At 37.8% G+C, this 13,602-nt stretch overlaps 1 protein-coding gene across 3 annotated transcripts in view; it reads left to right on the forward strand.

The window, feature by feature from the left end:
* The first annotated feature begins 2,402 nt into the window (after positions 1-2,402).
* LOC138321157 (toll-like receptor 4) overlaps positions 2,403-13,602 on the forward strand; it is a 34,918-nt gene continuing 23,718 nt past the window's right edge. The window contains exon 1 of one of the 3 annotated variants that reach the window (XM_069264616.1): positions 2,403-2,536. The gene's annotated coding sequence lies outside the window, so the exon portion shown is untranslated. The remainder of the gene's footprint in view (positions 2,537-13,602) is intronic. The other 2 variants (XM_069264617.1, XM_069264618.1) reach the window with 2 other exon arrangements.

Genomic DNA, 13,602 nt, shown 5'->3' on the forward strand with positions numbered 1-13,602 from the left:
ATAATCTCTGATAATATGTGATGAACAAAAATCGCGCTTTGTCACGATCTACCTTAATGCCAAAACGGGGACAACGTATAGCGTACGGTTATGAAGTAAGGAACGTTTAAAATTTGGTCGAAAAAAGTAGTTTTTTACGTCTGTGGCCTTGACCTTGAACATTTTTTTGTGAAAAATCGAACGTTCGTTTCAAGATCTCATGTACCAACATAATGTGTCAAAAGTTGAGCGTCGTACTGTGTTTCGTTCGTGAGACAGCCTGCTTACAAGATTTGTGGAAATAAGAAAAAAAGGAATAATAACTCGATTTGATCGCGATCAAAACACGGGATTTCCACCTATGTAATGATATAAGTAATGTTAGCGAACAGACGATTGCTTTAATACTCTTTTCCTTCGCTTCAAGTCGAATGAATGAACGAACGGACGATCTCACTCAGTATTAATCAGAAAGCGTTTCTTACGAAAGTAGGCTGGTCCAACCGTAAACAGATTTAGGGGCAGAAGATTTCATAGAGAGGTGAATATATCGGAGCCTGCTGATTGGATATATTAAAGGTACATCAGTTAATGGTTAATGTGCGGGTCGGGCAATACATGTAGATGTAAAATTTGTAAAGAATTTTGACGTGAATTTGTTTCAAAACTGCCGGGTATTTTCCCCAACATAGCACCGGTTTTGCTTAAACATACGGTGTCACATGTGACAGCTCTGCCACATACATAAAAGGTTTTAAACCTGTCAGTTATTGGGTTTGTGTATTATCTTTTTTGTTTGTTTGTTTGTTTGATTAAATGTACGTCCTATTAATAGCTAGGTTCACGTAAGGAAGGCCTCCCATGTAGCTACACATGTACATGTACGTGTATTAACGCAAACATGGCGATTTTGTACATTGTGCATGTAGAACATAAAAATCATGACAACATGTCAATGTCTACATTTACAAAAAATCAACACCCTTCACTAAATGATAAAGGCCCTACGAGCTCACTAAGTACGGAAAAAATAAGGAAATGGGACAAATTGCCATATTTGGAGAGCTATATTTCCGCCATTTTGCTATATAGCCCCTTTAAAATCCATAAATTTTGAAGACAAAAGTTCATACAACATAGGTATGAAAAATCAACACTGTACATACAGGTTTAAAGGCGCTGAAACGCCTGCCGCAAAGACCAATATAAACTAAATTTCGATTTTTGATGTCCTTTATCTCCGCCATTTTGAATGATATGACCTTGAAATTGGTCATTTTATGTGTCTGAGAGCATGCTCTCTCACATCCAATTCAAAACATTTCTCTTGGAAATTTCATAAATTACGGTAAAATTTAGGTAAAAAATTAACGAAACGCCATATTTGCAAGGCTATATTTCCGTCATTTTTAAAGCTTTGTCTTTGAAATTAAAACTCTTTACAGAATATATGCGAAGGTCTACTTTTACAAAAAGTCAAAGATAAAAAAATAAAAATTTCGATTTTTGATGTCCAATATCTCCGCCATTTTGAATAATATGGCCTTGAAATTGGTCATTTTATGTGCTTAAGAGCATGTTCTTTCATGTGCGCTCTTCAAAACATTTCTATGGTAAAGTTCATTTTTGACCTTTGTTTGACCTCATTTGACCCTCTAGCGAACTCTTGACCTAGACATAATCTCTGATAACATGTAGTAAGAAAAAAACGTTCAACATCGCAATCAACCTAAATAATGAAACGCACAACCTGAACAGCGTACGGTTATGAAGTTATGAACGTTTAAAGTTTGTTCGAAAAAAGTCGTTTTTTACGTCTGTGACCTTGACCTTGAACATTTTTGTAAAAAATCGAACGTACATTTCAAGATCTTATGTACATTCATAACATGTCCGAAGTTTAGCGTCGTACCTTATTCCGTTCGTGAGATATCCTGCTAACAAGATTTGTGGAAAACTAGATTTGATCGCGATCAAAACACGGGATTTCCACCTATGTAATGATATAAGTAATGTTAGCGAACAGACGATTGCTTGAACGAACGGACGATCTCACTCAATATTAATCAGAAAGCGTTTCTTACGAAAGTAGTCTGGTCCAACTGAAAAACAGATTTAATTAATTCGACTTAAAGATCGTCTGTTCACTAGCATTACTTATATCATTACATAGGTAGAAATTTCGTGTTTTGATCGCGATCAAATCTAGTTGTGATTGTGTCGCTAAATTAATACCAGTATGTAGTAATGACTATTGGTGTTTGTTCATATCACCATCGGGGCGGCTGTTGTCGCCTGTTTTATCTTAAAGCGTCACGAACGACGATTTTAATGTACAACAGGAAACGAGAGGAAAACCTACTTGTACATCATCAACAGATAAGTGCTTGAGCAGGAAGTTTTTATCTCAAACGTAGGAGGCTTATTATTATTACTCATGTAGTCAATAGTTTAGCCGTATACAACTAATATCACAGAAATTATACATCTGTAAGATATTATCGGTCCATCTTACTATTTGGAGTTGAGGATTCAATGAATGTAAAATCGATTGTTGGTAAGTTAATGGTTTCGAATTACCTTGGTATAGTACATGTAGCAACTGTCTTGCTATGCAATATGTAATACGATAGAGCACAATTTAGCAACTAAAATATATGTTACATTGTAATGCATTTCTTTGTAGAAATGCACTGTCCCCAAACGTTGTGTTACACGTGTATTTTTACAAATGTACGTTAAATACAGTAAAATAAAAATCTTTTTAATACAGGCATCAGTATATATGATATATCAACTTATATATCTTTAATAAATAATTGCTTTTCTGAAAGTTTTCTTGGAGATAAATTGTCAGTAAATATTTTCATATATAAGATAACTTTTCTGGCGGGCAGTACATATGTTTAAACAATTCTTTATAAAAATGTCGTGTTTATTTACATGTTGTCATTAGTAGGCTAATACATGTTTCATGTCCAGCATCATGAAGAAAATTTCATTTAGTAATTGCCATATAGTAATTATCCCCCGCGCAACGAAGTTTGCGGGGGATATACAAATGAGTTCCGTCTGTCCGTCCGTCCGTCCGTCCGTACGAATGGTTTCCGGAGCATAACTCTAAAACCAGTAGAGATATTTCCACGAAACTTCATACACACATTGGTCTTATGGTCTAGTAGTGCCTTTTGCTATTTTTAGGTTTTCATTTTTTGCATTTTTTCCGTAACCATGGAAACATTGATGAAAATATATTTTTGTACCAGGTTCGTTTCCGGAGCATAACTCTAAAACCAGAAGAGATATTTCAACGAAACTTCATAGACACATTGATCTTATGATCTAGTAGTGCCTTTTGCTTTTCTAAGGTTTTCACTTTTTGTACTTTTTTTCTGTAACCATGGAAACATTGCTGAAAATGGCAGATTTTTGTGTAAGAATCGTTTCCGGAGCACAACTCTAAAACCAGCAGAGATATATCCATGAAACTTCATAGATACATTGTTCTTATGGTCTAGTAGTGCCTTTTGCTATTTTTAGGTTTTCACTTTTTTTTCTGTAACCATAGAAACATTGCTGAAAATATCATATTTTTGTAGCAGGTTCATTTCCGGAGCATAACTCTAAAACCAGCAGAGATATTTCCACGAAACTTCATAGACACATTCTTTTTATGGTCTAGTAGTACCTTTGCTATTTTTAGGTTTTCATTTTTTGCACCTTTTCCGTTACCATGGAAACATTGCTGAAAATATCATGGTAAATGGTAAATGTTACTTTGCAAAACTCCACCCATCTTTGTGTATATAGTCTAATATAAATGTCAAGGCTGTATACCTGATTCAACAATTGCAGCCCCGCTCTACTTGAATTAAACTCCATCTTTCTTTAGCGCAACTTCCTTTTTCCTGTTTTTTTTTTTTTTTCCATATGAAATGAAGAGACGTAAGGTACGATAACAACTGTTATCGTTCCTTCGGAACGAAATGTTAACACGACAACTTTTAGCTATCAACCCGCTTATAACCGCGATTTGATAATAAGGAAATCCAACGATACATTTTGCTGAAATTTTGAAAGTAAGCTAATCACGGCGTGATCAATCGATTGAAATAATCACCTTAGCTGTGAAAATTCAAAACGACGAGATATTTTGGTGTAAAACCCCCAAAATCGGCATTTTGACCACTGATTTCTGTTTAATCTATCCTAGTAAATAAATTAATAAAGCTGAGAAGCTAGAACTCTACATATAAAAAGTCCTCGTAATTCTGAACAAAACGGTATTTTTTACTTTTGGAAATGTTATATACAACGGCCACAATACAGTCATGAATAATGGTGGTATTTCGCAGGTTCTCGGTAAATTTCCACAACAGACGAGATATTTCGGGGTCCCAGGCGCCTTCCTTCGGAGTTATTCTGAACGATTGGACCGGCAATTGTACCATTTAAAAATGAGTGATATTTTTGAAATTTTCTGTAGAAGTGACTAAACATTATAAAATGAGTAAATAATGTATGCACTAATCATCATATTTATGTTATAAAATGCGCCCAACAAGTGCAACAGTGAAATGAATCTATTTGTACTGTCTCGAACGCACAAAATCATGGCGCAGACTATCGCGCCCCCTATAAGGAATGTGTATTGTTTGTATCCGGTTGAGTAAAAACGTTGAAGCCGCCTCGATGTTCAAGTTAAATCCGGCATTATCAGGTAAGTAATTGTTCATTTTACTTGTTATAGACATCAATATCATTATCGGTGGATATTAGTATCATCAGATATATTTGATTGTTTTTGTAGTCCTGCAAATATAACGTTAGGTACTGTTTACAGTCTGTTTATGATCACCATCGCGAGTGACTGTCTGACAACAGAACCATGCATGTGTTCTAAATCGTGCCTTAAAAGCACGTAAACTGACAATTGTACTGCCTTTGAGGCAGATGCCGTTTGAATATATGTATCTCCTAATATATTGTTTGATCATATGATTAAATTGCTTGTAGTTAAACCATAAAGTAATGCACATGTCGTTTCGGTAGTCCGTAGGCTCACATGTAACGCAGCTTCGAATTCGTTACATGTCATTTCGGTACATGCGGAAGTCTTTTCGGTATCATAAAATGAACATGGCGAAATGACTTTCAGAAGGTACCGAAACGTCTTTAAGTAATCTGAATATTAGACAACTAAAGAAAACAAACCAGAAAAAATAAAAAAAAATGGTAACAATGTAGTTTGACAATGGATATGATCAACATTATTACATGTAGATATGGACATTTGTATGCACTGCAGTTTTACATGACACATAATAATTGCTTAGGCTTAAGTTACTGTACAGACTGGGTGGGTGAGGTCAGTAATGTTAATGAAAATTCATTTCACAATTTTGCTGTGTTGTGTATAGCGATACTGTGATAGACAACTACTGCGTAATAATTAGGATGCCGACAGGAATCATCAGATTGTCCCGTGTTGTGAAAATTACGGGGGGGGCAGGGGGGGGGGGCAAACATGTTTTTTTGCCCCCCTCTTTTTCGCCGAGTGAAATGTTCTAAAAATGCACATTTGAAAGAAAAAAGGGTCCTCCTACACATTTTTGAACTTTTTAGAAAATATTTCGCTGCGCGGCACGTGTCCTAAAACATTCAAGCATTAATTATGTTCAAACCTTTAATAATGAAAATTCAATACACACGAACTAGACTAAAAATGTCCATCAAGGGATTATACTATTTCAAAAAATGCTTCTTAAAAGATTTATTTGTTTATATGTCTTAGCAAGACAATCAGTTGATTATTATTTTGAGTTACACAACAATGTGCCGATGGTGTGAATCCGGTATGTTCAGATCGAGCTGGGTTGCATAATGGTAAGATGACACTCACAATTTTCATTTCTAAATGCAGGTAACTTTAAATCGAAAAATTACCATGTTGAGAATGCTTAAAAATCATCAAAATACAAAATCGTAATATTTTTCCCTAGGGGGAGAACCCCCGACCCCCAAATTAATTTCCTGTTAGCGACGCCACTGTCTATAGATGTGTACAATGATTATATGTAATGATATATGAAAAAAGTATATCAAGTACAAGTGTATCTCCTGTGGTGCGGGGCACGGGGGGAGGTGTTATGAAATATTGGGGACCTTTGCCCCCCCATTACGTTTCATCTTCCTACGCCACTGTCCTGTCAGAATCACTTAAGTTTTGACTATGTTTTGATTAATACTAGTTATGTGATAAATAGAATCTTACACTCATGGCTACATCATTTGAAATTTATTAAACTTAAATTTATAAAATTTGAAATACCACGAGCCTTTAAGGATATTTTGACATTTTATTTCCAAAATAACAACAGTTTTCTGGGTTTTTTTAAAATATCATACAGTATCTAGGTAAAAGGAGACCTAGTTATAACACTCACTATACAGTAGTGAATGTCAAACTTGTAACAGCCTCATCAGCTTTAGAAATGTTTTCAAAATTTTTCTAAAACAAAAAAAAATTGATAAATTGAAAGCCATTTCGGTTAAGGTATAGACTTTTAAATTATGGTTTGCTTGCTGTTGACATTTTTTTCATCTGTGATGAATAACACTTGGAAACGGTAACTATTTTAAATACTAGTACATGTACCAACAAAAGACTGAAGCATGAAAGATGTACCAAGTAATTCATTTCTGCATATGTATAAAAGCTACAAATAGATCCTTTAATGTGATGATTTATTTAACTGATTTCATATCCTTCAGCAGTATCAAGGATTTAAAATAATTTAATTACCTGGACAGTGGTACCATATGTGTTCCAATTCGGATGTACAATTCGGATGTAGAATAGACTTCTCTTTTTTTTTTATTAGTTTAACGTCCTATTAACAGCCATGCAGGGTCATTTAAGGACGTGCCAGGTTTGATGGTGGAGGAAAGCCGGAGAACCCGGAGAAAAATCACCGACCAGCTGTCAGTACTGTACCTGGCAAATTCTCCACATAGGATTCGAACTTGTGACCCAGAAGTGGACGGCTTGTGGTAATATATCGGGACAACTTTACCACTCGGCCACCGTGGCCCCACGAATAGAGTTCTCATAAAAGGTCTCATAAATGTTATGATAATTAGAAAGACTGGCACCTAATATAACCCATTACCCTAATTGCCCAACATGAAATTCCAATTAGCATTATACATTTCCAAGGCATTTGTTGATTAAACATTATATTATTAAATATCTTATGTAAGTATGATCAGATACATGTATACCATCAATTGTTGAAAATGACAACTGACTTACTTGTAAAAGGGTACGTGGGTTTTAAATTAAAAACTTTATATTCTTTAAATGTTCATATGAACAGTTTTCATTGGGATTGGATAAAGGGAGGTAATTGGCTTATTATTTTTTAAGGTATATTTTCTAGCAAAATGCTCAATATCACTAAAAGAATTGCGAAAACAGAGAAATGTATGTTTAGTTTTGGATTGAGTATTCGGTCAGACCAATATTGTCTATATTTTGACACTTTTTTTATCTACGCGAGGAAAAAATATAGTACAGTTTCTTATTGATAAAATGTGAGTAGCAGAGACTTTTACATGATTATTTGTGAAGTACATGTATAAGTACATGATATTTTTCAAATCTTTGATGCCGTGTCATTATGAAACGATATAATCCATATTAAATGAATTCTGGTTATTTTATTTTTTGTATCTTTTTAAAAAAAATTTTAAGACATTTTATAGTACATAACACAATACAGGCATATACACATTCACTCCGACATACCATATACATTATACATGTATAGTAATTGCAATAATATGAAGTACATACATACATTTATACATCTATTTCATAGATTTATACATTTTCTGGTTATTTTAACTTAATTATAGCAGTAGTTTTATTTTGTTTTTTTTTCTCTGTAAAAAACTGTTTAACATTTCTTGTTCTCTAAAATGTATGTATTTGTAAGAGATTGAGTGCCAGCCAGGCGATATTGTCTATTATTACCAATTTTTTACTTATTTTTCTATAAAATAGGGTAGGGGTAGCTAGCAGAGACTTTTGCATGATTATTCATGAAAATGCATATTCCAGGCAGCAATAGCAATTATGATGAACTCCTTGCTTAATTGTATGTCATAGGGACAATTATAAAATGCCACATTCAAGTTTTAAGTATCCCTTTATTTAAGAAAATAGCAGAGTAATAGCCTAATCCTTCTCCATACGCCAGGGGTTACTCTCACTGACATAATATCTACCCCTGCACTATTTTATAATTAACTGATCGCCAGCTGTCAATCAAACCGCATTGTTTGTTCCTGGGGGTAGAGGCGTGGCTATTTTACACCTGGCAATCAGTCAATGAAACTGCAGGCAACAGAAGACACAGGTAACTAGATCATTTAACATACATCAAAGGAATTTTATAATGTGGTTCACTGTACATATGTGTTGGTTTGAAGTTGGGTGTCAATTTCTCTGTAATCTTGAAAGGAAGTCTATGCAGGACTCAGTTTTGAGGTCACCTGAGATGAAGTCTCCAGTGACCTACTCTAATTTTGCAGAGACCTTTCAAGGCCAAAGGTCAATCAAAATTGTGAATTATATGGTCCCCTAGGAACCTGAGGGTTGGGGCCAAAAGGGGTTAGGAATTAGGCTAAAACTTCAACAATGTTCTTCTAAAATTCTAGAAATAGTGGAATCAAATACTCTTCATAGATGGAATCACGTGGGGAGGGGGTCAAGTTTACTATAGTTTATTTAGGTAAAACACATTTTTGAGCATTATTTGGTCATTTGTAATAGAAAATGAATCAGAATTATCAGTATGAAATGGTCATTGAATCAAATCTTCCATAAATGACCCCCAGGGGCCTGAGGGGTGGGGCTAAAATGGGTCAAATAGGATAGGCTTAAACTTCAAAAACCTTCATCAAAAATTCTGGAAATGGTAGAATCAAATACTCTTCATAGATGGAAAGTTCTTAAGGTCCTTTATTAATTATGAATTATATATGAACCTGGGGTCTCATGTTTTCCCCTCGGGAGGGGTCAATATACTATTTACTATATTTTTTATAGGGAAAACACATTTCTGAACATTATTTGGTCATTTGTAATAGAAAATGAGTCAAATGTTGTCAGAATTATCAGTATGATATGGCCATTGAATCCTATTAACAAATTTTCCATGACTGACCCCCAGGGGCCTGAGGAGTGGGTCCAAAAGGGGTTTCTTTTAATTCATAAATGCTTTTTAAAGATTTAAACCAACTTTGCAATATTCTTTCTGTATCAGCACTCACGTGACCATCAAGGCCTCTTGGGCCTCTATTTTTCTTCTGAACTGCATCCAATTTTACTATGAGATATTAGTTCATGGGTGGATATTACGTCAGTGATAAGGGGCCGCGGTGGCCTAGTGGTTAAGATGTCTCGACATATAACCACAAGCCCTCCACCTCTGGGATGCGGGTTCGAATCCCATGTGGGGCAGTTGCCAGGTACTGACCACTGGTCGGTGGTTTTTCTCCGGGTACTCCGGCTTTCCTCCATCAACAGACCTGGCATGTCCTTATATGACCTGGCTGTTAATAGGACGTTAAACTAATAAAACCATAAACACAAAACCACGTCAGTGATAGTAAACCCTTGAGTATTGAGGATGTAGCCAAAAATGATTTCTGCAAGCCTGTGATTGGTCAGTCTGTTTCTTCTGAAGTTGCTCCAATGTTACTATGAGATAGTCCAAGAGAGGATATTACGTCAGTAATAGTATCCCATGGAGTATTGAGGATGTAGCTTAAAAGGATTTTTTCATTTTTAGCTCGAAGGACCAAGGTGAGCTTATGCCATACCGTGGCGTCCGTCCGTCCGTCCGTCGTCCGTCGTCCGTCGTCCGTCGTCCGTCGTCCGTCGTCCGTCGTCCGTCGTCCGTCGTCCGTCGTCCGTCCGTCCGTCCGTCCGTCAACAATCGACTTCTTCTCCATAACCGCTGGTCGGATTTCAACAAAATTTGGCTGGTAGCATCCTTATGGGCTACTAACTGAAAATTGTACAAATGATGGGGCTGACCCCCCAGGGGCCTGAGGGGCGGGGCCAAAAGGGGTCAATTTGGCTATTTCCATATAAACGACTTCTTCTCTGAAACCAAGCATGGGATAGCACCCATAATGCAATGGTAGCATCCTTATAGGGTGGGGATTCAAAATTGTACAAATGATGGGGCTGACCCCCGGGGGCCTGAGGGGCGGGGTCAAATGGGGTCCATTTGGCTATTTCCATATAAACGACTTCTTCTCTGAAACCAAGCATGGGATAGCACCCATAATGCAATGGTAGCATCCTTATAGGGTGGGGATTCAAAATTGTACAAATGATGGGGCTGACCCCCCGGGGGCCTGAGGGGCGGGGTCAAATGGGGTCAATTTGGCTATTTCCATATAAACGACTTCTTCTCTGAAACTAAGCATGAGATAGCACCCATAATGCAATGGTAGCATCCTTATAGGGTGGGGATTCAAAATTGTACAAATGATGGGGCTGACCCCCGGGGGCCTGAGGGGCGGGGTCAAATGGGGTCAATTTGGCTATTTCCATATAAACGACTTCTTCTCTGAAACTAAGCATGAGATAGCACTCATAATGCAATGGTAGTATCTTTATAGCTTGGGGATTCAAAATTGTACAAATGATGTGGCTGACCCCCGGGGGGCCATGAGGGGCGGGGTCAAAAGGGTTCAATTTGGCTATTTCCATATAAACGACTTCTTCTCTGAAACCAAGCATGGGATAGCACCAATAATGCAATGGTAGCATCCTTATAGGATGGGGATTCAAAATTGTACAAATGATGGGGCTGACCCCCGGGGGGCCTGAGGGGCGGGGTCAAAAGGGTTCAATTTGGCTATTTCCATATAAACGACTTCATCTCTGAAACCAAGCATGGGATAGCACCCATAATGCAATGGTAGCATCCTTATAGGATGGGGATTCAAAATTGTACAAATGATGGGGCTGACCCCCAGGGGGCCTGAGGGGCGGGGTCAAAAGGGGCCAATTTGGCTATTTCCATATAAACGACTTCTTCTCTGAAACTAAGCATGGTATAGCACCCATAATGCAATGGTAGCATCTTTATAGGGTGGGGATTCAAAATTGTGCAAATGATGGGGCTGACCCCCAGGGGGCCTGAGGGGCGGGGTCGAAAGTGGCCAATTTGGCTATTTCCATATAAACGACTTCTTCTCTGAAACTAAGCACGGTATAGCACCCATAATACAATGGTAGTATCCTTATAGTGTGGGAATTCAAAATTGTGCAAATGATAGGGCTGACCCCCCGGGGGCCTGAGGGGTGGGGTCAAAAGTGGTCAATTTCCATATAAATTACTTTTTCTCTGCAACTTAACATGGGATTACGCTCATAATGCAATGGTTACATCCTTATAGGGTTTGGATTCAAAATTTTGCAAATGATGGGGCTGACCCCCCGGGGGCCTGAAGGGTGGGGTCAAAAGGGGTCAATTTAGCTATTTCCATATAAACGACTTCTTCTCTGCAACTAAGAATGGAAGAGCACTTATAATGCAATGGTAGCATCCTTATAGGTTTGGGATTTGAAATTGTACAAATGATAGGGCTGACCCCCGGGGCCTTAGACGGCAATAGATGCGAGGTCAAAAGGTCAATTAGGCTACTATTTTCATATAAATTACTTTGTCTCTGAACCTATGTATTGGATAGCATATTTGTATGGTATCAATAGCATCATTGTATGGTTGTGATTCAAAATTAAACTTTGGGAGTCAATTTTGCTTATTTTTCTAATTGTCTGAGTCTTGTGATAATTACTAACAAAAAACCAGGTGAGCGATACAGGCCCTCTGGGCCTCTTGTTTCATTTTTAGCTCGAAGGACCAAGGTGAGCTTATGCCATACCGTGGCGTCCGTCGTCCGTCCATCCGTCCGTCAACAATCGACTTCTTCTCCATGACCGCTGGTCGGATTTCAACAAAATTTGACTGGTAGCATCCTTATGGGCTACTAACTGAAAATTGTACAAATGATGGGGCTGACCCCTCAGGGGCCTGAGGGGCGGGGCCAAAAGGGGTCAATTTGGCTATTTCCATTTAAACGACTTCTTCTCTGAAACTAAGCATGGGAGAGAACCCAAAATGCAATGGTAGCATCCTTATAGGGTGGGGATTCAAAATTGTCCAAATGATGGGGCTTACCCCTGGGGGCCTGAGGGGCGGGGTCAAAAGGGGTCAATTTGGCTATTTCCATATAAACGACTTCTTCTCTGAAACTAAGCATGGAATAGCATCCATAATGCAATTGTAGCACCTTTATAGGGTGGGGATTCAAAATTGTACACATGATGTGGCTGACCCCCCGGGGGCCTGAGGGGCGGTGGGTCAAAAGGGGTCAATTTGGCTTTTCCATATAAACGACTTCTTCTCTGAAACTAAGCATGGGATATCACTCGTAATGCAATGGTAGCATCGTTATAGGGTGGGGATTCAAAATTGTACAAATGATGGGGCTGACCCACTAGGGGCCTGAGGGTGAGGTCAAAAGGGGTCAATTTGGCTATTTCCATTTAAACGACTTCTTCTCTGCAACTAAGCATGGGAGAGCACTCATAATGCAATGGTAGCATCCTTATAGGGTGGGGATTCAAAATTGTACAAATGATGAGACTGACTCCCTGGGGCCTTAGACGCGGGGCCAAAAAGGTCAATTAGGCTACTATTTTCATATAAATTACTTCCTCTCTGAACCTTTGTATTGGATAGCATATTTTTATGGTATCTATAGCATCATTATATGGTTGTGTTTCAAAATTAAACAAATTTTGGAGTCAATTTTACTAATTTTTCTAATTGTAAGAGTCTTTGTGATAATTACAAAAAACAAAAACAAAAAACCAGGTGAGCGATACAGGCCCTCTGGGCCTCTTGTTTAATTACATTCCTTTATTGGTGTTTTTATAGACAATCAATTATATTGTATCTTTCAGGTTAACTGGCAGTATATATTATACAATGAACTACCAAGGTTGTTTAAATAAATAACCTTGACCTTTATTCAAGGTCACAGGGGTCAAATAGACTAAAATCCTTAAATGACTTCAAGCTCTGGTATATTTTTAGGTCATCTGACCCGAAGGGTCAAGAAGATCTATTGTCATCATGCATCGTCCGTCATCTTGCGCCGTCCGCAGTCTGCAGTGCGAAACTTTTTCATTCAAACGAAAGGCCCAGGGTACTGATATTAGGCCTGTAGCATGCTGGGATGAAGGGCTACCAAGTTTGTTCAAATGAATGACATTGACCTTCATTCAAGGTCACAGTGCGGTCAAAAAGGCTAAAATCTTAAAACGAATTCTTATCAGGAACCAAATGGCCCAGGGTACTCATATGGGGTTTGCGGCATGCTGGTATGAAGGGCTGCCAAGTTTGTTCAAATAAATGACCTTGACCTTCATTCAAGGTCACAGGGGTCAAATAGGCTAAAAGATTTTAAACAACTTCTTGTGAATAACTAAGAGGCCTAGAGACCTGATATTTGGTCTGTGGCATGCTA

Source organism: Argopecten irradians, chromosome 4 (genome assembly GCF_041381155.1).
Source record: "Argopecten irradians isolate NY chromosome 4, Ai_NY, whole genome shotgun sequence".
NCBI lineage: Eukaryota > Metazoa > Mollusca > Bivalvia > Pectinida > Pectinidae > Argopecten > Argopecten irradians.